The following is a 26351-nucleotide window of genomic DNA, read 5'->3' on the forward strand; positions in this document are numbered from 1 at the left end:
ATATCTAGTGTCTTAGTCAGCTCCAGCTGCTATAACAAAATACCATCAACTGCATGGCTTATCAACAACAGAATTTTTTTTTTAAAGATATATGCATTTTTATTTTTATTTTTTTATTTCTTTTCAGCGGAACAGTATTCATTGTTCTTGTACCACACCCAGTGCTCCATGCAACACGTGCCCTCCCTGATACCCACCACCTTGTTCCCCCAACCTCCCATCAACAACAGAAATTTATTTCTCACAGTTCTGAGGCCTGGCGTTGTCCAATATCATGATGTCAGCATGGTCATGTTCAGGTGAGGGCTTTCTTGTGGGTTGCAGATGGACGATTTCTTGTGTCTTCACATGGTAGAAAGAAGTGAGAGAGTTCCTGGAGGTCCCTTTTGTAAGCGCACTAATCCTATTTGTGAGGGCTCTACCCTCGTGATCTAATTACCTCCTAAAGGTCCCACCCCCTAATGCATCACATTGGGGGTTAAGATTTCAACATACGAATTCACAGGAGATACATTCAGTCCACTGCACCCATAAATTAAAGTTTAACATATATCCTTCCAGATATTTTTCTATTTGTATAGATTGATATTAAATATGTATATATACTATATTCATTTATAAAATGCATATGTGTTATATATAATATTCTTTTTAAAATATTTTTACTTATTTATTTGACAGAGAGGGAGAGAGAGAACATGCAAGAGAGGGAACACAGCAGGGGGAGTGCATGAGGGATAAGCAGGTTTTCCACTGAACAGGGAGCTGGAAACGGGGCTGGATCCCAGGACCCTGGGATCATGACCCGAGCTGAAGGCAGGTGCTTAAGGACTGAGCCACCCAGGTTCCCTGTTATATATAATTTTCATACATTTTCTATATAATTTTCCTACATATGTACTGCACATACATATATATTTTAACCACAATGAGATCATAATATGCAATAAAGTTTGCACCTGCCTTTTTTTTTCATTTGACAATCTCTGTCTTTCCAGGTTTGCTTCCATGATTTTCTGGTTCAAAATCAGCAACTATTCTAGGCTTACATATTGTTTATCATATGTACCTTAGAAGACAGACTGAATAATGTGAATAGTATAGTAAATTCTCATGCATCTGTCACTCTACTTCAGAAAAGTATATTTAAAGAAGATTTTAAAATATTCCAGAGTAAGAGAGAAAACAAATTTCAAAACAATATTTGGGTTCCCAAATTTACTTGATGTTTATTAAGAAAGGTTTTTTGATTTCAGAAAAGTTCATAGAAGCCAGGATCTATCATGAGCTGAATAAAGTTTCCCATGATGTCTAGTCACATCTAGGTTTGAAACCATGGGACCATTGGTTCTCTAGGCTCCTATTACTGTCTTGGGTTTTTTTGTCATTCCCCTGTGATGTTTCTGAAATCCCCTACCAGCCCAAAGTGTACTGCCCAATGTCACTTCAAACCCTTGTTCTTGTACAATACATTATATTTGAGATTAAAACAATTTGTCTTTCCATTCTCCTATATTTGGATGTTGCCCAAAACTTATTATTCAGAATTTTTAATTTACTTTCTAAGGTGTTATGAGGTCAGAAGTTGTTTCTACACTACTGGGATATGCCAAAGACACTGGTCCCCAAAGCCCCTGTTTTTTGGAAATGAGAAGTAAATAGAATCTCAGAAGGAATGGATTGAAGGAAAACCTCTTCTTAGCAATATTCTTCTCTGAAAACCACTTAACTAGTTCAAGAAAATGGTATTTTAATCTACTCCTGAATCCCGGAACTTTGCTTTCCAGCTTATGCTCACCACTCTCTGATGCCATCCCATCTGCTGTTACCCTTTTCTGAAACGTTACCAACACCTTCTTCAGAGTCCCCATTCGGCAGTCTCCCCTGGTCCTCCTTCCTTGCTTTACTGAAGCCTGTTTTTAGAAAGACCAGAAAAAGCCACTTTTTCCTTCACTCAGCCTGAATCTGGAATAATAGGCAAGGCCTACAAGCTTGTGTTCTTCATGGATACTTTCAAATAACTATTTCACTGGCTTCCTGCTGGTACTTCTCTGAGAGCAGTTCAAGAAATCTTCATAAACAGCAAAGTAGAAAATGCTCATTCATTGAAAGTTTCAAGTTTGTTAAGAGGACAGTCCTACCCAAATTGAACTACAGTTTCAGTATAATCATTATCAAAATTCCAGCAAGTCTTTGTAGAGATTGATAAGCTGGCCCTAAAATTTATACGGCAGGGATGCCTGGGTGGCTCAGTGAGTTAAAGCCTGTGCCTTCCTCTCTGGTCATGGGCCCAGGGCCCAACACGTTGGGCTCTCTGCTCAGCAGGGAGCCTGCTTCCTCCTCTCTCTCTGTCTGCCTTTCTGCCTCCTTGTGATCTCCATCTGTCAAATAACTAAATCTCTTTTTTAAAAGAAAGAATTAATTAATTAATTAAAATTTATATGGCAATGCAGAAGACCAAAAATATCCAAAACACTTTTTTTTCTTTAATTTATTTATTTATTTTTTCCGCGTAACAGTATTCATTGTTTTTGCACAACACCCAGTGCTCCATGCAATACGTACCCTCCCTATTACCCACGACCTGGTTCCTCCAACCTCCCACCCCTGACCCTTCAAAACCCTCAGGTTGTTTTTCAGAGTCCATAGTCTCTTATGGTTCGCCTCCCCTTCCAATTTCCCTCAACCTCCCTCTCCTCTCCATCTCCCAATGTCCTCCATGTCATTTGTTATGCTCCACAAATAAGTGAAACCATATGATACTTGACTCTCTGCTTGACTTATTTCACTCAGCATAATCACTTCCAGTCCCGTCCATGTTGTTCTTTTTTTTTTTAAATAACAGTATTAGGGAACTTATGTTACCTAATTTCCAAACTTTTTTTTTTTAAATATGGAATGTTTCACGAATTTGCATGTCATCCTTGCGCAGGGGCCATGCTAATCTTCTCTGCATCGTTCCAATTTTAGTATATGTGCTGCCGAAGTGAGCACTAATGTCCACACTTACTACAAAACTGTGATAACCAAGAGAGATATGGCATGTATATACAATGGAATATTAGCCATAAAGAAAGAATGAAATCTTGCCATTTGCAATGACATGGATGGAGTTACAGAATATTATGTTACCAGAAATAAGTCAAAGGAAGACAAATACCATATGATTTCACTCATATGTGGAATTGAAGAAACAAAACAAACAAACATAGGGGGGAAAAAAGAGAGAGAGAGAGATAGAGAGAAACCAAGAAACAGACTCTTAAATATAGAGAACAGATTGATGGTGACCAGAGGGGAGGTCAGTAAGGGGATGGAGGGAAATAGGTGATGGGGATTAGGAAGTGCACTTGTGATTAACACTTGGTGTTGTATGGAAGTGCTGAGTCACTGTATTATACACCTGAAACTAATCTAACACTGTATGGTAACTATTCTGGAATTAAAGTTTTAAAAAAAATTAAATAAAAATTGCTGGGGAAAAAAAGGTGTAGAATTTGTTTAAGGATAACCTTGTACATTAAATGAAAAAAGAACTGCTGGCCCATAAATAGACCCTCCCACATACACAACATAGTCAAGAAAGGAAGAAAGACAGAATCTAATTCCATGATTTGATTCTGTAGAACCATCCATACTGAAATCAGTCTTGGACTTCCCAGTTGTATGAAATAATTAATTCCCTTTTCCATAAACTATCTCAATTCTAGGTTCTGTCCCCAGTAAACAAAGGAGACATATATTCCTGGACATTAAAAAGACTATGCTGGGACACCAAATCTACATCATTTTCTAGACTTTACTACTGACAAACTCACTGCGTCCCCAACATGCTCGGTTCCTTGCTGTTTGTGTGCCTTTCACAGGCCTGCTTGTCCCCCCACCTAGTCTTTTCTTTCTTGGAGTATCACTCCTATTTTACTCCCAAATGCTACCACTTTTTGAACATGATATGAGATTCTGTTTGCATCATGGAATAATGGATTTCTCTAACTGGATGTTTTTGTTTATTTCCTTTTATTGTTTGTGTGTTATGAAGGGATTACAGAAACCAGAAAGAAAATTCAGGGAACCACCACCACCAACAACAACAAAAAACAAAACAGAAAGAAAATTCAGGGAGATTCTTCACGTTCCTTTTCAGAATGATGTTCTGAAAGAAAAAGGGCACTGGAACCTCTTCTGAAGTTGGTCAAGCCTGCTCACTAGTGTAATGAGGGAAGTAAAGACTCCCAGTAGAAGAAAATAGAGCTAAGATTCAAACTCACTCATAACTGACAATAAATCCCATTTTTTTTTCCTCCATGGCACTTTCTCTTCTCTTGACGAATTATTTTACATTTTTTCTTAGTCTTTCAGAGGGCCATTATTTAACTCCATAGGTTGTAACTTCCCTGCTAGCTCTGTGAAGTATCCTTCATTTAGTGGTAAGATACAGAAGCAAGGAACCGCAGCTCGTGGTCTGTGGACTTTTGGATAGGATATCACTGTTAATACACCACAAGTCAATCATAGCTTAATCTCAGCCATCACTCATACATATTTGAAGAACTGACAGAGTCTAGCTTAGTTTTCCATTCCTACATGCCCCAGCCTCACATGCTCTTTAATTCTGATGTTCTCATCCAAATGTTCTTGGAATAAGCTTTCTCACAGGACTCCTTCTCATAAGTGGAGAGGTGATTATTATGAGGTTAATGGCATTGCTGTTGAATCCATCGTTCTGCCAAGAAAGACCTTGTGAAGGCAGCTGACAATTATATCAGCAGATTTAGATGTTCCTCTGGCAAATCCTCTGTTTATCTAGATCTGGGGCATGAAGGTGTGTGAACATCCCATGGTAACTTTAATTAGATTTATTCACCTCCAGGTTCAGTTCCATTAAATAAAATACAACTCAACTCTCCTAGGTACTACCAGAATTGTGTACTAAAGAGGAGGCACAGAATGAAGATGAAGACTTGATGAAGAAATCAGACTTAAGCGGTGAAGCAGCTCATGCCCTCCAGGTTTGCTGTTTAGTTTTTCTCAGATTTTTCTCAAAACCCACATATCCTATTCAGAGTTACAACTGGGAACCTATGAAGAATAACTTCAAGAGGGCCTGCTCGTCAGCAACAAGGTTAACAAGACGCTTCATGTTCTCCTTCTGTGTTCAGCCATGCACTGATAGCATCACTAGTACTGTTTTGAGAATGTTCTAGAATTACTTCCATTACTCAGGATAATGTGTTAGGAGAGCTCTCCAAGCAGGACCTCCAGACCAATGGCCTCAGTTCCACTCAGGATGTTGTTTAAGATGCAGGCCTGAGGCTGCTCCCCACACCTGAGGAGTCAGAAATTCTGGGATGGAGTTCAGCAATCCATGTTTTTAGCAAGCCCCCTAACTCTAAAATTTAAAAGCCACTATTTCAAAATAGGTGTCTTTTATCACTCACCGTGTGCCACATATTCGGGGCTCACAACACTTACAGACTCAAGGAACAAATAAACAAACATCAGTGCAGAATGTGATAAAGCATGTGAAGCAACTACAGATTTTTATAGAAACCTCCAGAGGCATCAACCAATTAAGAATCCATAAAGTGTTTATTTTGGAGGAAAACACCCGGCTATGCATTGTGGAAAAATAAAACATGTCCCCTACCATGAAGGAACCTGATGGTAGTCAAGCCCTGGACACACTCATTTTAGAAGATGAGTAACCAAATGAGGGGGTTTCTGATGATACTCAGATTAGTGGTAAAAATGGTAGGTATTATTTCTTTGCCCTCTCAACTTGCTTTTTTTTTTTTTTAAGCTTAAGTTTGGGAAAACGATCTATTGCATAGGTTACAATAGGAAAACTCCAGTGTGTAAAAAGCAGGAATGGCTACATAGAAAAAGGGTCCATACATATAAGGAATGATTACATGTAAGAAGAAATTCTAAGTGAAGGGAGCAGAATGTATGAAGTTGTAACGAAAATCAAATCTGGACTGAGACTATGAAAACATAAACATACCAGTCCAGTTCCATTGGAAGGAGAACTCTCTCCGCCTAAGGAGAGAGTTACAATGTGCCACATTATATGGAGACGTCATTAGTAAGAACCCTGAATTAGGGTTCTTACTAGTGATCCTTCAGGCACAAGGAAGTGTCAACACTTTGGAAAATGAAGACAGCCACCCTCTCTAAATCCTCACGCGCAGAAAGAGGATGAGTGAGCTCTCTGGGCTTCCATTTATTTATTTATTTATTTATTTATTTATTTATTTATTTTCAGCGTAACAGTACTCATTGTTTTTGCACCACACCCAGTGCTCCATGCAATACGTGCCCTCTCTATTACCCTCCACCTGGTTCCCCAACCTCCCACCTCCCACCCCTTCAAAACCCTCAGGTTGTTTTTCAGAGTCCATAGTCTCTCATGGTTCATCTCCCCTTCCAATTTCCCTCAACTCCCTTCTCCTCTCCATATCCCCATGTCCTCCGTGTTCTTTGTTATGCTCCACAAATAAGTGAGACCATAGGATACTTGACTCTCTCTGCTTGACTTATTTCGCTCAGCATAATCTCTTCCAGTCCCGTCTATGTTGCTACAAAAGTTGGGTATTCATCCTTTCTGATGGAGGCATAATACTCCCTCGTGTATATGGACCACATCTTCCTTATCCATTCATCCGTTGAAGGGCATCTTGGTTCTTTCCACAGTTTGGCGACCATAGCCATTGCTGCTATAAACATTGGGGTACAGATGGCTCTTCTTTTCACTACATCTGTATCTTTGGGGTAAATACCCAGTAGTGCGATTGCAGGGTCATAGGGAAGCTCTATTCTTAATTTCTTGAGGAATCTCCACACTGTTCTCCAAAGTGGCTGTACCAACTTGCATTCCCACCAACAGTGTAAGAGGGTTCTCTGGGCTTCCTTTTACAAACACATTAACCTCACCATGAGGGCTCCACCCTCCTGACGTAATCACCTCCCAGAGGCTCCGCCTCCTAACCCCTTCAGCTTGGGGGTTAGGATTTCAGTTTATGCATTTTGGGGGCGGGGGCACAAACATTCAGTCCACAACATTCTGCGATGGTGGAGGAAGCTGACACTGTTTTGTAAATATCTGGAGTTTTGTAGAAGTAACTGACGACAGGGGCACTGAATAAGGTAACAACTGCGCGGCTACACACCTGTGTTCCCACCATGTCAATGCCGGTCCGCGCGCTGGAAGTGGTGGTCGCCTAGAAACTACTTTAAGAGCTCATATGTCTGTAATATATGCATGAGTTGCATAATGTATAATTATATGTATTAACATACATTATTTCATAATGCACGTGTTGTAGAATAATATAATATATATTAGGCACCTACCCTACGCCGGGCTCTACATTAAAGAGTTTGCAAATATGTCCTCCCTTTCTCCTCACCAGAATGCTATGAGCTATCACCTGTGACCCCTGAAACAGGAAGCTGAAGTACAGAGGAGCAGGTGGCATTGAGGTGACACAGCAAATGGCCGAGCTAGAGTTTGGACCAGCTCTGTTAGTCACCAAAGTGTATGACTTAACCTCTCTCCTGGCATAAAACAAACTCCTCCACTTCCTGATAAATTATATGCATTCACTTATTTGAATTCTCTTTTACCTCAAAAAACAAGTGTGTTGTACCACTAAAGATAGCCTTTGTATTTCGAACAATTTTTTTCATAGTATTAACTAAAGAAAATTGTTGTACAAGAAATCTTCTTCGAATTCTAGCACTTTGATATTGTCCCAGAAGAGGCCGTGAAGGTAAAGCTTTTGGAAAGTACTGTCTTCATTCAAGCCAAACGTGCGCCTTAGTTCCGTCAAAATCCGAATTGAGGACACTCCAATCGAGAAATATCTGTTCCAATTGCTAACTAAGCTACTTACTAGGGATACATAAATTAGAAGTGAAATTGATAAGAAAAATTAAAAACTGACAAAATTAGTGGGGTATGAGATTTATTTCTTATTTACTTGAAAAGATTATGATAAATATCTCCAATCAAAAGAGTGGCAAACTGTAATTCAAGTTTATTTCCTTGTCAAATTATCTTTGTTAAATTTATATCAAATGTCTTTACTTCAACATTGCTATTCCTGTATTACCTATATGTCTAAAATCTAGAGACATGCTTTAACCTTTTTAAAACTTAATTGTAATTTAATCTTCTACTTTTCCTGAACCAAAAACTAATTACTTTTATTTTTTTGACTCATGTATGTTGAGAAATTGTCATTTGTTTGAGTGCAGATGTCTGCTAACAAATATCACTTAATGACTGTAAAATAAATTTGTTAAATGTTATCATGATTAATAGTAATTTTCAATTGAATATAAATTACAAGTATTGTGGAAAGTGACAAAAGTTCCTCAGAAACAAAGGAAATTGTGGGGAGGGGCCCATTTTCCTGGGATATTTTCACCTGCAAAATTTACATTTTTGAAAGAAAAAATTGTAGAAGCATTTCTTCAAGAATTTTAATGCTAAAAAGTACTTTTTGCACAGTCAAGTAAATGTACAAAGTTTAAACTTTTTGTGTTTTCTCTCTCTTTTTCTTTAAGATTTTATTTATTTATTTGACAGAGAGAGAACACAAGCAGAGGGAGCAGCAGAGGGAGAGGCAGACTCCATGCTGAGCAATGAGCCTGATATGGGACTCGATCCCAAGATCCTGACATCATGACCTGAGCCAAAGGCAGGGGCTTAACTGACTGAGCCACCCAGGTGCCCCACATTTTCTCATTATTGAGTAGAGAATTCAAATTTCTCAAGTGTCTTATGTCAGACTTAATTATACCTTTTTGAGAAAACTGGCAGAGAAACTCAGCATATAATATGGGTTAAAAAATATTTAATTGTTTTTTATGTTGAATGTTTCAATTCTCTTGTTGAACTGACCTGTATATATTATTTTTGAAACAATGGTTCATGTAGGTAGTCAGATTTAGTGCTTTCAACCTCATAAAAACTAGCCATTTAAATTTTTTAAAAGGTATTTTTAAGGGAGAATAAGTATAACATTTTTGATATAAAGTAATAGAAATAAAACTTACTTTTTTCAAGTACTCTTGGGTACTTGCCTTTGGGCAGATACTACGTAAGAATTGTATTTACAACTCTAAAACTGTATCTGTTATTAGAAAAGTCACTATTTTATTTTTAGAAAATAATTTTTTTCAGATTACAAAAGTAATTCATGTTACTCTCAGGTAATTTGAAAAATATGGATAAAATACGGAAATGATATTCAATACCATTAGCCATTAGGGAAATGCAAATTAAATCCACAAGAAGATACAAAATACATGGAGCAAAAAGCTGACAGATTGATGAGAGAAACGGACAGTTCAGCAATAATAACGGGAGACTTCAACATCACACTTGCAGTAATGAATAGAGCAACTAGACTGAATATCCAATAGGTAGTCTGGATGGGGATCACCCTCCCAGGCCAAACAGCAGAACACACTTTCTTCTCAAGGGCACGTGGAACAGTCTCCTGGATATACCATTTGTTGTGAAGCCGCCTCACCCCCTCTGGCCCACCTAGTAGTCTTTCATCTTTAGCAAGCACTCTTAGCCCATATGATCGATGAACTAAACCTTTCTTTGTGTATCTATAGATCATACTGCTTTCCTAGAGAATAGAGCACTTTGCAGGTCAGGCTTTCACACACAACCTGGCCCAGGTGCCAAGGAGCCAGACCTTCTTGCACAACACCTGAGCAAGCTAACTGTAGCTGGCATCATTGAGTCTATGCATGATCAAGACAGGTCACAAATCACTGCATTTCCTTAACTGGTTAAAGCCCATTAACAGTTCGTGGGCCGACAAAAACCATGGAGTTGGCCTTTGGAGGAGAGTCAGCCCTCTTCTTAGGTGGCTGGCCTCCTGAATAAAGCTCATGTTCCTTTCCAATCAAAACTCTTCTCTTGAGAATTAGCCTTTGGAGTGACAGGCAGCAAGCTTGGGTTTTGGTACAACCTTGGCAAACCAGCCAAGAGAGAGAGCACTCTCGTATGTGCTCGGGCATACAAAGCAGTCAGCCGTGCAGCATACCTGGCCAGGCTCTTGATTCACTCCCAGGCTAGTCATTCTCCCCATCATGGGACACAAGCTGCCCCACGCTAGCGGGCCTTGGAAGGAGCCCTGGGATGACTGACCGATCCTGCAGTCGCCGGGACTGGTTTTTGTCTCGGGGGAAGGTCCCTGCTGATTCCAGACTGACACCAACTGCCAGTCTTACTTTTGGGTTTGAGCGGTCAGAAAAGGAGCATTGAGGGACGCTGATGAGCTTCTGGACTCGGTAAGTCCATCAGAGTGCTTGCCAATGCAAGTTTTTCATTTGTGAAGCACTGGGTGTTTTATTTCATTGTTTTTGCTTTTTACCCTTGAGAGAGGCCTGGCTCTGGGGAGAAACTAAAAGGGACTTGGATTGTGGGCACTGTACTTGGAACTGGGAACAGATCTGTTTTGGTGTGTGTTGGGGGGGGAGGGGTTGTATTGTGTTAAATTTGTATGCAATGGGAGGTTCTATCTCTGCCTCACCAAACGGCTCATTGGGCCATATTTTGAATAAATGGAAAGAATATAGCCAGAAGCCCATAACTAAGAAAAGGATTTTTTTTTTTTATTGTAACGCCACCTGGACTACATATATCCATGAAGTCCCTCAACTTATGGGGAAGAATAAAAACAAAAGCTGCTTCTTGTCATAATTGTGTTTCTTCTGAGTTTTTTTCTGAATATTTGGCAGGAAGATGGGGAATACTCCTTCTGTTCCCAAAGAAAACCCATTTCTTTTAAATAAGTGGTGACAAACCATAAGAAACTCTTTTTTCAAAAAAAGATTTTATTTATTTATTTGACAGAGAGAGAGAGAGCACAAGTAGGCAGAGAGGCAGGCAGAGAGAGAGGAGGAAGCAGGCTCCCTGCTGAGCAGAGAGCCTGATGCTGGGCTCACAGGACCCTGAGATCATGACCTGAGCCCAAGGCCGAGACTTAACCCACTGAGCCACCCAGGGGCCCCGAATTAATAAAACCTTTCAAGAAATGTTTAAATTCCCCTCCAGCCTTGCTGGCAGCACCCATGACACCTCTGGCTCCACCTTCCCCTCTTCCTGTGTGCAGCCTCCTGGGCACGACTTTCACAAGCGGCTCCTGTTATTATCCCCACTGGGTGCCTCGGGCACCACGGGCTCCTGCTCCTCTTCCTCTCACTATCAAGGAGCTTTAGCTGCTTTGAGGCCACCTCCTTCGGAGGTTCACACTCTAGCGCCTCCTGAAACCAGCACGAAGGGCCCAGTGGCTCCCCTGGAGTTAGACCACCTGCTCCAGATTCCCCCACAGGAGATGCAGGGGAAAATGACAAGGGGAGCAAATTGATTGATTTTTAGTGGACACAGATGTAACACACTAGGTATTAAAGCTAATTTCAGTGTGTCAGTTTAATTAAAATAGACATGTTTTTAGGGTTATTCACATTAGATATACAACTTCTATTCTGCCAAGCCTTACTTGGTCAAATAAGGTCAAATAAGCTCGTGTAATTTGTCTGCAAAAAGATGGCTTAAAATGATGGTTAATCTTGTCTGTCGCATAAGGGTCTTGTGGGTGATTGCTAAGACCTCTTTCAAAATCTTTGGCAAACTGAAACTTTAAAAAGTTGGGCGAAGTTAAATGATAAATTGGGTTGAATTCATCAGATATATAAGTCTTCTTTTTTTATTTTTTAGGTTTTATTTTTAAGTAATCTCTACACTTAACATGGGGCTCAAACCTACAACCCTGAGATCAGGTGTTGCACACTCCACCCACCGAGCTAGCCAAGTTCCCCTAGGGCTTTTTTAAAATGAGACAGAATACTAAAGGACTGATTACTGAATGTAGGCTTTTCTGCTTTAACTTCTTACTATGGAGACACTGTGGACACTTGGCTCTGTTGATAAATGTGCTTTATGCTTTATTAAAAGGTTATACTATGGAGAAGCGCATGTTTCTAGAAATTATGAAATGTATTCATAACTTTGCCAATCCAAAGAATTCTGGTGCAACAGACAGTTTACAGTTGGTTACTACTTATTTTTCACTGGAAACTATGTTTTCTAGGAGTTAAAGTTCTACTAAATGTATTCAAGCCTGGTGGAAATGATAAGGAAAGCAACTTTGTATATAGGAAAGTAGGAGATGCATACAAAAGGTATGAGAAAGGAGCATACGTTTTTACTGAGATAAAGAAAGTAAACTTGTCCTAAAATGTGATTGGTTATTTAGAGAGAGAAAGTTTAGGATCAAATCCAAATGAAAAAGAAAGTTGTAGAGGGTTTGTGAAGGGAGAGCTTGGGGGAAAAATGATGTGTGTCATCATTCATTAAAATGAATGGATGTTAGAAGTACACTGGCATGTCATTAAAATTCTGGTTTATTCTCTGTGAAAAGACAGTTTTCTTAGATTGTTGATCTGTTATTGATAAAAAATTATAAACAAAATTTTCTAAAATATGTTCCTTTGTGAACAAATGGAAAGAGCGAACTTTCTCCCTACCTGAACCTTCCAGAGTTCTGAAATTCACAGTGACTGAAACCTGACTTACTCTACAGAGGAACGAGTCTTGATTTGGTGATCTTCGGAAGTGAGGGTGATTTTAGAGAGAGACGTTGTTTCAGTAGCACGCCTTCTGGATGTTAAATTCTAGTTCTGATTAGTTGTCTTTGAATGTTGTTTGCCTAAGCTAGGCTAAGTTGAGGTAAACTTCAGAGAAACTCATAGGACAGCTCATATGTAGACAGTCTTTGTCCTTGGTCCTCTGTGGGGGTAATAAGAGGACCCCACAGGCATAGGATTATTTGAATAGCTGAACCATGTGATGGGCTCCTCACAGTTGTGTAACTCAGCTATCATCTTGATTATATCATCTTGATATAGTTACCCATTCTATGTGGCTGGGACGACAGAATCAATCCTTCAAAGACAGAGTGTACCCCACTCCATGGGGCTAGCTATGGACTTGTGGAAATAGTAGATGGTCCCACTTTCCTTACGATTGGGCAGAGGATCCACTTGGGGATGTCTGTATTCCCAGAAAGGTCCTCTTCCACTTGCCAGTGATTCCTCAGGATTAGGATATTGTTAAAGCTAGACAATCAGGTAAAGAACTCTTCTTGCTGGATTTATCCCTTCAGCATATTTGTCCCAGGAGCCACCTCTCTTGATGAAAACTGCGAGTAGAAGCCTCAGCCCAGCATACAGCAGCCATCTGTAACCAAACCCAACATGAAAATCACCCAGAAATTCAAAGGTAGACTTTGAAAACCGAATGGCCCTTGATATCCTGACTGCAGCTCAAGAAGGAACCTATGCTCTCATTAAAATAGTGTCATGCCTATGTCCCAAATTCCTGGAAAAATGTAGCCAAAGTTATGAAAGAGTTAGGTAAACACATCACAGCTATGATGCCTGGCTATAGGTCATTCTAGCAATTAGTTAAATTCAGCACTGTCCAAATAGAAATATACCCTATTAAGCACTGCCATATTTCTTGTTCTCCTTGGTCGTCATTTGGCTTTTTGAATCTGTCAAGCAGGAGTTAGCACTGCTCATACTTGCGTGGAACTGCTTCTACTGTCCCTTTCAGTGGAAATGCCAGAAAAAAGATTATCCCACTGTGTAACAGTCTTCCATTCTAAAATCCCTACATTGTCCCTGATCAGCAGGAAGGAGTTGCAGAAGATGAGACACCTTCACCCCTAATCCCATAGATATAGAACGGTGAGATTGATAGTGGGGGAGTGAGGTCTCTGCCTTGGCCCCTCCTGCCAACCCCGTAGTCTTTAATTTTAGCAAGCACTCTTAGCCCATGTGATTGATGAACTAAACCTTTCTTTAGAATAGATGCATAGTGGGGTACCTGGGCGGCTCAGTGGGTTAAAGCTTCTGCCTTCAACTCGGGTCATGATCCCAGGGTCCTGGGATCGAGCCCCATATCCAGCTCTCTGCTCAGCAGGGAGCCTGCTTCCTCCTCTCTCTCTCTCTCTCTCTCTCTCTCTGCCTGCCTCTCTGCCTACTTGTGTTCTCTGTCTGTCAAATAAATAAATAAAATCTTTAAAAAAAATTAGAATAGGTGCATAGATATGCATGCTTTCCTAGAGAGAATAGAACACTTCTGTAAGTCAGCAGTCTCTCTCACACAACCTCCCCAGGTACCAAGAAACAAGATTTTCTTACACAACCTCTCACCGGTACCAGGGAACCAGACCTTCTTGCACAACACCCCCAGACACCAAGGAACTAGCACTTCTTGCACAACCCGGATCACTGAGATAACTCTGTAGCTGGCATCATCGAATCTACTCATAATCAAGGAATGTCAGCAATTAAACCCCTTAAAATCTTTGGACCAGGCAAAAATGGTTTTTGGACAATAGTCTGCCTTCTTCCCAAGTGACTGTCCTCCTGAATAAAGCTCATATTCCTTTCCAATCAAAAATCTCTTGACTATTGGCCTTTCAAGCAAAGGACAGCCTAACTTGGGTTCAGTAACTGTTGGACCAGAAAACAGTCTCAATACATGTATAGATGTTAAAATTATGGAAATGTAACACAACGGCATGTTTCCACATATATGAAATGTCCAGAATGGGCAAATCCATATAGACAGAGAGTAAATTAGTGGTATCCAGCAGCTGGCAGAAACAAGGAGTAGGAATGGTATTTCTTTCGTGGGTACTTTAAGTATCTGGATTAGACAGTGGTTCGGGATGCACAACTAAAGTCACTAAGACCAGACTGGCCATCAGCTGAACGCCACCGAGTGACCCCAGTTCATCCCATGGAGAGGAGGATAATCGCCTGAGCCCTCTCTGAATTTCTGGCTCTCAAAGTCATGAGATGTAGAAATGTGATTAATATCTTAATCCATTAAATTTGGAGGTAGTTTGTTGTACAGTAGTAGATTCTGGGACAGAATTTAGTATCCAGAAGTAGAGCGCTAACATAAAACACCAAAACAGTATGGTAATATCTTGGGGCCAGGCAGTAGACAAAGCCCAAAGGATCTTAAGGGGATTGTGGATGAAAATTTGAAGGGAAGAGTTACACAAAGTTTAAAAAAAGGGACCCGATTCGTATACTGGCAGACCAAGAATATGCTTCACATATCAATTTGGCTTTTCAAGATGGCTTCTAAGAACCATCACTTTATTGTCCTCAATTAATATCATGTGTGGCTGAAGGGAAATAAAGTCCTATCTCATAAGGAGATTTGGCTCTGTGTTTTGTCAAATGGAGTGTATTATACTGACACACAGGAAGTTCTCAAAGTTTTAAGGGAATTATATCTTTAAAAAATACAGAGACCTGAGTAAAGTATTTACCATAACTGAAAGACCTAAAGAACTCAAATGTTCATAAATGGAAAAATGGATAAGCAGATTGTCGTATATACTTACAAAGAAATATTATTCAGCCACAAAAACGAATGAAATAATGGGGGGCCTGGTGGCTTAGTGGGTTAAGCATCTTCCTTCAGCTCAGGTCATGATCCCAGGGTCCTGGAATTAACCCTGTGTCTGGCTCCCTGTTCAGTGGGGAGCCTGCTTCTCCCTCTGCCTGCTGCTCCCTCTGCCTGCTGCTCCCCCAGCTTGTGCTCTGTGTGTGTGTGTGTGTGTGTGTGTGTGTGTGTGTGTGTGTGTGTGTGAAACAAATAAAATCTCAAAAAAAAGGAATGAAGTACTGATATATAATAATGTAGATGAATCTCAAAACTATTATGCTCTGTGTGAAGAAGTCAGATGCCCAAAGTATAATATTACATAATTCCTTTATTTAAAATGTCCAGAGTAGATAAATCCACAAAGATACAAAGTGAATGGATGGAGGTTCTGGTTTAAGATGGCGACACAGCAAGATCCTAAACTCAGCTCCCTCCATGGACACACTGAGTCTATAGCTACCTATGGAACAACTTCCTTTGAAAAAACCCTTAAGGCTAACTGAGAAATGACTATACTTTGGGCAAACTAGAAGAAAACCACATCAAAGTGAGTAGGAGAGGCTGGGATACAATCTCTCCACATAGACCCCACTCCTGACATGGCAGCCCACAATAGAGAAGGAATTCAAAACCTGGAGCTCCCCGCTGAAGAGTGAAGAGTTAGAATCCCACACTGGATAACTTTTAAGACCTGTGCTTGAGAAATGAGTTCCCCAAAACATCCAGCTCTGAAAACCAACAGGGTCATGTCCATCCACACCCACAACACTGTAGCCATCTGAGAAATGGCTCTTAAAAAGCTTTTCATACTCAGTACTTCAGTACTCTCCTGCTCCAGACCCTGCTGAGAGGCAGCCAACCCTACTCAGAATCTAAGTGGAAGAGGCTCATTTGAGTATAATAAAGCATTGGCCCGAGGCAGGCATCTAGTTTAATACACACACATCTAAGAGCCTGCTGGAACACTCTTTTTGGGTGCAGAGACTGGTGGGTGCCATCTTTGCACTTTTATTCTGCTTGCAATAGCTGGAAGTTGCCATTTTTTGTTCTTTTTTTTTTTTTTTTTTCTCCCTACAGGCACCATCTTCACACACTCCCTCTGCCATGCTCCAGAACATCAGTATCTCCTGGAAGGGAGCGTTATGCATACCTGATATCTTGACTTTTGTAGCTACGCTGATGGGATACCCTCTGTTTGCCTGATTTGGAGGCCAGGGGAGCTGTGCTCATGGGTCCCATGGGACTGTAACAACCAGGGAGACACTTCTAGGCTGGCTACCACTCCCAGGACATTCACTGCACAGACAGCAGACTGAAACACATCCCAAGTCTTTCTGTGGAAGAGGCGTATTCTCCTAGTCGCTAGGGCTGGACTTTGGCCCAAGAGCTGGGCTTCTGGTTTGACAAGCATCTAGTGGCCTAAGGAAGTAACAGAGGTTGGTGGACGAAATTTTTGTGTTCTCCCTCACCCTGCCTGCTGGTCAGGGAACTGTTATTGAAAGCAAGTGGAATGGGGACCTGAGTAGATACTGCAAGAATGATTTGCTGAACAATCACCCACTGCACAGTGTGGAAAAAGGAGAGGGTACCAAATGAACCCATGAATCTGGGCTTCCCAAATCCCACTGCAATCAATTAAATATAAAAGTTAAGACACAATGTGGAGACGTGCTGGGAGGCAGAGCCATCTCTTACAAAATATAGATGTAGAAATTACCCCATCTGTTAGTCCCGCCTCTCCCTCCTCACACCCACTGCCACAGCCATGAAAAGTAGGTAGCAGATTTTCTCTCACAAGCTCAGGACAATCCTGAAATTTGAAAATTAGTAACTGGATCCACAGGAAGCACAAATGAAAAGCTACAGTAGGAGAACCTGGCTGTGCCATGTGTTTCCAAACCTCACTTTGTAGCACCAGGTTATTTGATAATAGTATCAAAGAAAATGAGAGAGTATTTTACTATAGAAAAAAAGGGGGGAGTATAGGGACACAACCATGTTTGACTAAGAAAAATCTTTCTGAGCATGACACCAAGGTCAGACTCCACAAGAGAAATGATTGATAAAACTAACCATAGAAAAATATAAATATCTGCTTGGCAAACAATCTGATGGGAAAGCTGTAAGACAAATGGAACTCTGGAGAAACGCTTGCAATACATCCAACAAAGGGATAGTACATTTGAGTTGTAAATACTTCTTACAGATCAATTATTAAAGTATGAACACCCTAAAGAAAAATAGGAAAATAGACATCAATTGTCAGTCACCATTAGACAAAGACATTCTAATTAAATTAAAAAAATAAATAATGAGATACCATTTATACATTTAAGATTACCAAATGTTTAGAGATTAATCATACCTTTAGTTGGGGTGTTTATGAGACAGTGGACTTAATTTGTATATACTTATGGAAATGTAAACTGTTATAATCTTTCTTAGGAGGAAAGAAGCAATAGGAACTGAATATTACATCCTTTGTAACATTGTATATCCTTTGCCCAGACTGGGGATTTTTCCTTAAGTAATAGATGGATAATGTATAAAAATACATGTAAGAGTATATATGATATAAAAATGTTTATAAAAGCATCAAAATGAAAAATCTTCATGGCTTTCTAAGTATATATCTATGTGTGAAACAAAGATACTAAAATGGTACTGATCTTGTGACTTTGGGAATATGGAAGGGGACATGGTGGGACAGAGAGAGAGAGAGGGAGACTGGTGGCGGGGGAGGGGAGCAGGTCGTAATACAAGGGTTAAGATTACCTGTCATTTTCTACTATCTACTTCAGCATTCCTTGGATGATTTACAGCAAGATACTTTATCTCTAATCATGAAAATACCTTAAAAGTATTTATTAAAAGAAGAATAAATTGGGAACAAAGTTTTTCTTAGGCTCTTTCTCTCTTTACACAGAATATCAATAATGCTTGGTTTTATGTGACTTCTAAGTCTTATGGAACTAGTAAAAGCACAAGTCCAGATTGTAGAAACCAACATTTGCAATGAACACTTGAAGAAATTTACATCTTGATAGCATGATAATGAAGGAAATGTTTAAAAAGAAACCACATATTTTAAATTATTTTAAATAGTGATTATGGGCTACTTTTACATATCTTATAGACAGCTTAAAAATATTTAAGCTACTTTTTACTTATTTTTCACTTATTTTATATTTTATCATTGTAAAAAATATATGCAACTTGAAATTTAAAAAAATAAAATTTACCACCTTAACCATTTCTATAGGATACAGTGAAGTAGCATTAAATATATTCACATTGTTGTGCAACCAAGCTCTAGAACTTTTTCATCTTAAAAAACTGAAACTCTATAGTGAGTAAAAAAGAAACTCTCCATTTCTCCTTCCCCTAAACCCCTGACAACTACCATTCTACCTTCTTTTTCCGTGAATTTGACTACTCCAGATATCTTCATAACCAGAAAGATACTTTCTCTCCCTCTCCCTCTTCCCCTCACTCACTGCTTGTATGCACTTACTCTCTTTCTCCATCTCTAAAAAAAGGCAATAATAAATATATACATAAATAACTAAATCAATTTGTGCAAAAATGTTAACTTAATGCTTAGTTCCAATGCTCATTTAAGAAAGGTCATTTTAATATTTAATCATGTAGAAAACTAGCTAACTGATTCATTAGTATAGAAATTGAAATTTGCCCAGACTAAAGGAGATGTGCGTAGTTTCAGGAATAAAATGGAACCCATCAAATTAAAAATACTAAAGTGGGAATGATTAAGTGGTTTTCCTGATTCTCCTGCTGAACTCTTATCTTTATGTGCAGTGTCATTAAAGATTTGAATATGTTGACTTTGTGAAAAGCCATGAGTGTTGCTTAGAAAACACAGTGTCCCATGCACTAGACATGAGAATTCACCAGGGGATTGGTCCCCTGATATGGATGCTGAGTTTAGTTTCAAAAGGAAGGAGGACACAATTCCTCAAAATGATACATTTTAAAACAAAAGCTTTTATTTTGATGCCAGATGTGATTAAAACAATTAATTCTGATGTCTTCATGCTTAATACAGAACCTCTGCACCCCACATCCCTCTTCATATTAGGGATAATGCAGTGATGGTCATACCTTCCCTTCTTCTGAATAGATCAGTGGCAAACTCAAAGCTATTAACTACTATAAGTAGCCACCAATCTTTCACAACAGCACTTAGCTGACTCACACTAAGTTGTCCCAGAAGAGCCCTTGAACAATTTTTCCTGGAAACCATGACTTCTCTGAATACTTGGACAAAAATGATAACTATTCCAAACTGTGATGAGGTAAAGAAGGACTTACTTGCATACAAACAGTTTGACCAGCTGCAGCAGCAGACTAGCCCACACAACACCTCCACTTAACTAATGCCTGCAATGGAGATGAGGGTACAGGTTTTAGTACATATTTCCAAGTTCTGGTGAAGCTCATTGTCCTTTGAAATCAAGTGTTTCAGTGCCAAGGGAAAGAGCAGATACTGGGTTCTATATCGATGAAGTCATTTTTCAGTTTTAACTGTCAAATTCGATTTTTGCTTGAGTTGTCAGGAGGACAATTGAGTTGCAAACCAGGCTTTGTCAAAAGAGGAGTTTTTAAATTACTTTACCATTTAAAGAATGCATGCCTACAGCAATCTGGTCAGAGAGTTTCTCCAAATATATACAGAAGCTACTTCTTTCTCCTATGAAGTCCAGACCATGAAGTTGCTGCCCACGGCTAAGAGAAAGATAGAATTTCAGGGGGAAAAAATAATTCATAGCCTGATGACTTTCAATCCTCAGGGACTGTGGAGAGGAGGAGAAAGAGAACTGGAAATGGAGGGAGGCAGGCATGGAGAATACCACCAGCACCATGCTGGATACCCAGCTCTGTGGTAGGAACGGAGCTACTAGAAAAGCATAAAATATCCAAGTTATTGGCCTGTTTCCCTTGTCAAACTGAAAGGAGGAGCTAAATGCCATTAGAAGGAGCCCTGCACACAGTCACTTTCAATTCCAGTGCAGTGACCGCTACCAGGTAACAGGTAGGGGATAGAGAAATAACAATGCTGAGGAAGTGCTCCTGGTCCCCCAAGCCCAGGTGCCACGTTGGGGAGACCCTGCAGGGAACGAGGAGATGTTATTAAGATATCAAGGGTACTGTCAGAGGCAGAGCAGAGCAAAGAAGTCAATTTTCTAATTGGTTTGCAAGACAAAACCCAACTATATGCTTTACACAAGAGAGGACCTAAAACAAAGTGATTTCATATGCTAAAAGTAGATGGATGAAGATATCCCAGGCATATAGAAATAATAAGAAAATAATGTAAGCCAAATAAAATGTAAGCCAAAAGCACTAAATGTGAAGAAGAAAAGCACTTTTCTCTTTTTTTAAGATTTTATATATTATTTGAGAGAGACAGAGAAAGCATGAGCAAGGGGAGGGGCAGAGGGAGTGGGAGGGTTTAGAGGAAGATGGAGAAGAAGACTCCCCGCTGAGCATCCCCCCACGCTACCCCAGAATACCCAGGTCTTGATCCCAGGATCCCAAGACCATGACCTGAGCCAAAGGCAAATGTTTAACTACTGAGCCACCCAGGTACCCCCAAGAAAGGCACTTTTTAATTCTAAAAGCTGTAATTCACATAGTGTTATAAGACTTAGAAATATTTGTATACTAAATAATATAACTATCATCCTATGATGCAACAAGTACAAGAGAGGGGCGCCTGGGTGGCTCAGTGGATTAAGCCGCTGCCTTCGGCTCAGGTCATGATCTCAGGGTCCTGGGATCGAGCCCCACATCGGGCTCTCTGCTCTGTAGGGAGCCTGCTTCCCTCTCTCTCTCTGCCTGCTTCTCTGCCTACTTGTGCTCTCTCTCTGTCAAATAAATAAAATAAAATCTTTAAAAAAAAAAAAAAACCAAGTACAAGAGATTCCAAGAGACATAGAAAACACACACACACACACACACACACACACACACACAATAATTAGAGGAGACATTCATATACCACTCTCAGCAAGACAGGCCAAATAAACAAAAAGATGTAAGGAGACAGAATATTTAAACAATATGATCAATTAGGAGACCTCAAAAATATATACTGAACTTTAAGAGAAATTTACATACTTGTGAAACATTCACAAAAATGAACCATATGTTAGACTATAAGGAAAACATATCTTTTTTTTTTTTTTTTTAAAGATTTATTTTTTTGAAAGATAGAGATTACAAGCAGTCAGAGAGGCAGGCAGAGAGAGAGAGAGAGGAGGAAGCAGGCTCCCAGCCAAGCAGAGAGCCCGATGCGGGGCTTGATCCCAGGACCCTGGGATCATGACCTGAGCCGAATGCAGAGGCTTTAACCCGCTGAGCCACCCAGGCGCCCCAAGGAAAACATATCTGAAGTTGCATAATGTAGACATAGTACAAGAAACACTTCTCATCACAGTGCAATAAATTTAGAAAGTATTAGTAAAAATTAAATTAAAAACAGTATTTTATCCTGGATATTAAAAACCTATTAAACAACTCTTGGGCAATAGAACAAATCCAAATTGAAATAACAAAATTCCTATTAATAATCATAAAATAGAGTTGCACATCCAGATCTATAAGATACATTTAAAACAACGATCAGGAGAAACACCATAACACTAAACATTTATCAATAAAAATGAAAGAATGAAGATAAATATATTAAATACTGATTTCAAAAAATGGAAAGAGAGGAGCACCTGGGTGGCTCAGTGGGTTAAAGCCTCTGCCTTCAGCTTAGGTCATGATCCCAGGGTCCTGGGGTCAAGCGCATCAGGCTCTCTTCTCGGCGGGGGGCCTGCTTCCCTGTCTCTCTCTCTGCCTGCCTCTCTGCCTACTTGTGATCTGTCTGTCAAAAAAAAAAAAAAAAACCAAAAAACAAAAAAAAAAAACTTAAAGGAAAAACAAAACCAACAAAGGAATCCTAAAGAAACAAGGAAAGAAATTATGAAAATAAATGAAGGAATAAATTAATGAGGTGAAATATATAAAAATAGGATAATTAATAAATTAAATTCCTGGCTTGGAGGGGTGGAACCTAACAAGAAAAGACAAAACACTTGTTTATGTAAGCCTTGCTATGTCCACCCATCTCTAACCTCTCCTACTTCCTTGATACAATTCACCCCATCCCTGAATAATAAGCCACATGCCCTAGACTTCATGACCAAAGTGCTGTAAGAAAGAATGGGTTGGAGTGGGGGACCTTGGTTAACAAAATTTTAAAATCCTGCAGGAATGACTTAATATTATTTCCATTTCACTAAGGGACAGCTTCAGCTTCAAACTGTGACACAGAGTGAGGGGCTGAGGTCTGGAAAAGACAGAGAGACGCACACATTATAAGAGAGGGCCGTTCTGTGTAGACCTGAGAAGTGTACAGATGTACACTTCACTAAAAGTGAAGCCAGGAATGAAAAACCAGCATACCCACTGACGTTTAACTGGAGTGACCACATTCAGTATGTGGAAGGATCATGGGAGCAACAGCTTCACAAAACAGAGTATTACTGTAGAGCCACCGAAAGAGAAGCCAGCTGACACACCATGGGTATTATGGTCATAGCATAAAATATATGCATTGTAAAAATATTATCAGTTTTATGGAAAGTAATAAAAATGGGAATTGGGAGAAAGATAAGTAGGAGGATACATAGAAGGGATGATTACCTTCATAGGACTGAGCCAATCAACAGTAAAATTGAAATCTATAATTAAAGAAAATACAGTTGACCTTTGAACACTATGGGAGTTAGGGACACCAACCCCCTAAGCAGTCAAAAATCTGAATATAACTTTGGACTCACCAAAACTGAACTACAAGTAGCCTACTGTTGACCAGAAGCCTTAGTGATAAGATAAAATTAACACATTTTGAATGTATATATTTTATTACTCTATTTCTACAACAAAGTAAGCTAGAGAGCAGAAAGTGATAGGGACACCTGGGTGGCTCAGGGGTTAATCATCCTCAGGATCAAGTCCTGCATCAGGCTCCCTGTTCAGCTTCTCTCTCTGCCCCTCACCCTGATCATGTTCTCTCTCTCTCTCTTTCTCAAATAAATAAATAAAGTCTTTTTTTTTTAATGCTGTTAAGAAAATCATAAGGAAGAGAAAATACATTTACAGTATTAAAAAATGCATGTAGATGGGCTCCTCAGTGGCCCAGATGGTTAAGCATCTGCTTTCAGGATCCCAGGGTCCTAGGATCGAGCCCCAGGTTGGGCTCTACAGTAGAGAACCTGCTTCTCCCTCTGCCTCTGCCTGCTGCTCTGTCTGCTTGTACTCTCTGTGCATGTGTCAAATAAATAAATAAAATCTTTAAAAAAATACATATATAAGTAGACCCAAGCAGTTCAAACCCATCTTGTTCAAGGGTCACCTATAATTCTAAACATTAATTTTTTTCATGACCTTTTTCTTATTGTAAAGGGATCTCATAAGAACTTAAATTCCCTAATGCAAATGAAAATTTATCTAAAGCTCAACATATGTCATATTTTCACTTTGGTTTCCTGTCTTTTGAATTTGAATAAAAATGAATTTAATGCTTTTTCAAGTTAAAACAGCTATATATTATTCTTGTAAATTACTTCTCTGTTTCACATGTATATGAATATATGCAGAGAGAGATCAAGTTTATTCCCCAAAATGTTAATGATGGCTAATTTCAAATAGAATTTGTAGGGTTTTAAAAATTATACTTTTTAAAATACTTCATGATAAGCAAGAATAATTTTTGGTAAAATTAAAAGGGTGCATTGTATCAAGTGAACTTTCTAAAAGTAAAAATATTACAATTGAAATACAATTTAATTGAACATCCCCCCAAATTAAAAACTTTTGCTCTGCCAAAATCTCCCTAAAGAGGATAAGAAAATTAGTTATGAGACAGGTAGAAATAGCATTTACAAACCATCCATCTCACAAAACCTGTATCTCAAGTTTAAAACATATAAAGTACTCTCAAAATTCAACAGTAAAAGAAAATGTAATTAGAAAATGAGCAAAATAAGTACTTCAAACCACATGCAGGAAAAGATGTTCAACATCATTAGCCATTAGGGAAATGGGAAACCAAAATAAGATATCATCTATCAGAATAGTGGAAATAAAACACAGTGACAACACAAAATGGGGCTGAGGACACAGAGGATCCGGATCACTCATCAGTTGCTGGTAGAAATATAACATGGTACAGCCACGCAGGATAAGTTTAGAAATTTCTTAGAACACTAAACTATCATATGTGCCAATAGTTACATTCTGGGCATTTATCACAGACAAGTGGAGACTTATGTGCACACAAAAACCTGTATAGGAGTGCTTCTATCAGTTTTATTCTTAAAAGTCCAAACTAGAAACAACCCAAGTGTCCTTCAAAAAATGATTAAGCCATCCATGGTACACCCATACCATGGAATACTGCTCAACACTAAAAATGAATGAGCTGTTGATACATACAATGTGGATGGATTTCAGGGGAATCATGCTAAGTGAAAAGAAGTCAATCTCGGAAAGTTCCATGCTGTATGGTTCCATTTAAGTAAAATTAACAAACTATTCAATTATAGAAATGGAGAATGGTTGTCGATGATTAGGAAGAAAATGGGGAGAGGTGTGCCTGGCTATGAAGGGGTAGAACAGAGAGCCTGTGAAGGTAGAACAGCTCTTTATCCTGACTGTGGTGGTGATTACATGAATCCACATAGGGTAAAAGATTGCAGAGGTGTGGGCACCTAGGTGGCTCAGTTGGTTAAGGGACTGCCAGGTCATGATCTTGGAGTCCTGGGATCGAGTCCCGCATCAGGCTCCCAGCTCCATGATGAGTCTGCTTCTCCCTCTGACCTTCCCCCCTCTCATGCTCTCTCTCACTTTCTTTCTCAAATAAATAAAGAAAATCTTTATTTAAAAAAAAAAGGTTGCAGAGACTTGTACTTGTAAAATCATAATAAGCTCTGTGTGTTGTAACCAACATCAATTTCCTCATTTTGATATTGTACTGTAGCTACACAAGGTATTACCTCTGGGAAAACTGAATGAAAAGCATGTGAGACAGTCTTGTACTTTTCTTGGACAACTTCCTGTGAATCTGTAATTAATTCAAAATCAATTGTTTAAAAATATACAATTCAAAACACAAATAATTAAGTGAAACAGTATATTTTGAACATAAAAAGGGTACAATATTTGATGAAGCTAAGATGGTCTTAACAATTTCTTCAGCAGATAGAATGAATGATTTGAAATGAATGCAAAGCAAGGCTTGTTAGAAACACGGAAAGAAGCTAATAAAACCAAGATCATTAAGGAAAACATGAACATATATATTAGACAATGAAAATGCAAGTATAAAAAAATTGTTGGGGTGCCCTGGTGGCTCAGTCAGTTAAGCATCTGACTCTTGGCTTCGGCTCAGGTCAAGATCTTGCAGTCATGAGATCAAGCCCCACTTCGGGCTCTCCACTGAGCATGGAGCCTGCTTGAGATTCTCTCTCTTGTCTCTCTCTGTCCCACCCCACACCCCGGCTCTCTCTCTCCCTCTGTCTCTCTCTGTATGTCTAAAAATAAAACAAAACAAAACCAAAAACCAAAAAAGAACAAAAAAGTCAGAATTCAAAACATTTGTATCAAGTAATGAATAAGCTTGATTTAATACACTCGCATTTTCCCAGTTGGTATTCTTTATACTGTTATGAGAAATCTAAGAATTTCATGGTCAGGTTAAGTGGAAAATTCTATATACTTCTATCTTCCTCTTGTAGTTTCAGAATGCACTGTTTAAAATTGTTTAACCAGCATC

General features: G+C 39.3%; 1 non-coding gene across 1 annotated transcript; it reads right to left on the reverse strand.

The window, feature by feature from the left end:
- Nucleotides 1-2887: 2887 nt before the first annotated feature.
- On the reverse strand, nucleotides 2888-2994 carry LOC123925347. Its single transcript, XR_006814954.1, has one exon. It is a non-coding gene; the product is annotated as a U6 spliceosomal RNA (small nuclear RNA).
- Nucleotides 2995-26351: the final 23357 nt, after the last annotated feature.

The sequence above is a fragment of the Meles meles genome, chromosome 14 (assembly GCF_922984935.1).
Source record: "Meles meles chromosome 14, mMelMel3.1 paternal haplotype, whole genome shotgun sequence".
NCBI lineage: Eukaryota > Metazoa > Chordata > Mammalia > Carnivora > Mustelidae > Meles > Meles meles.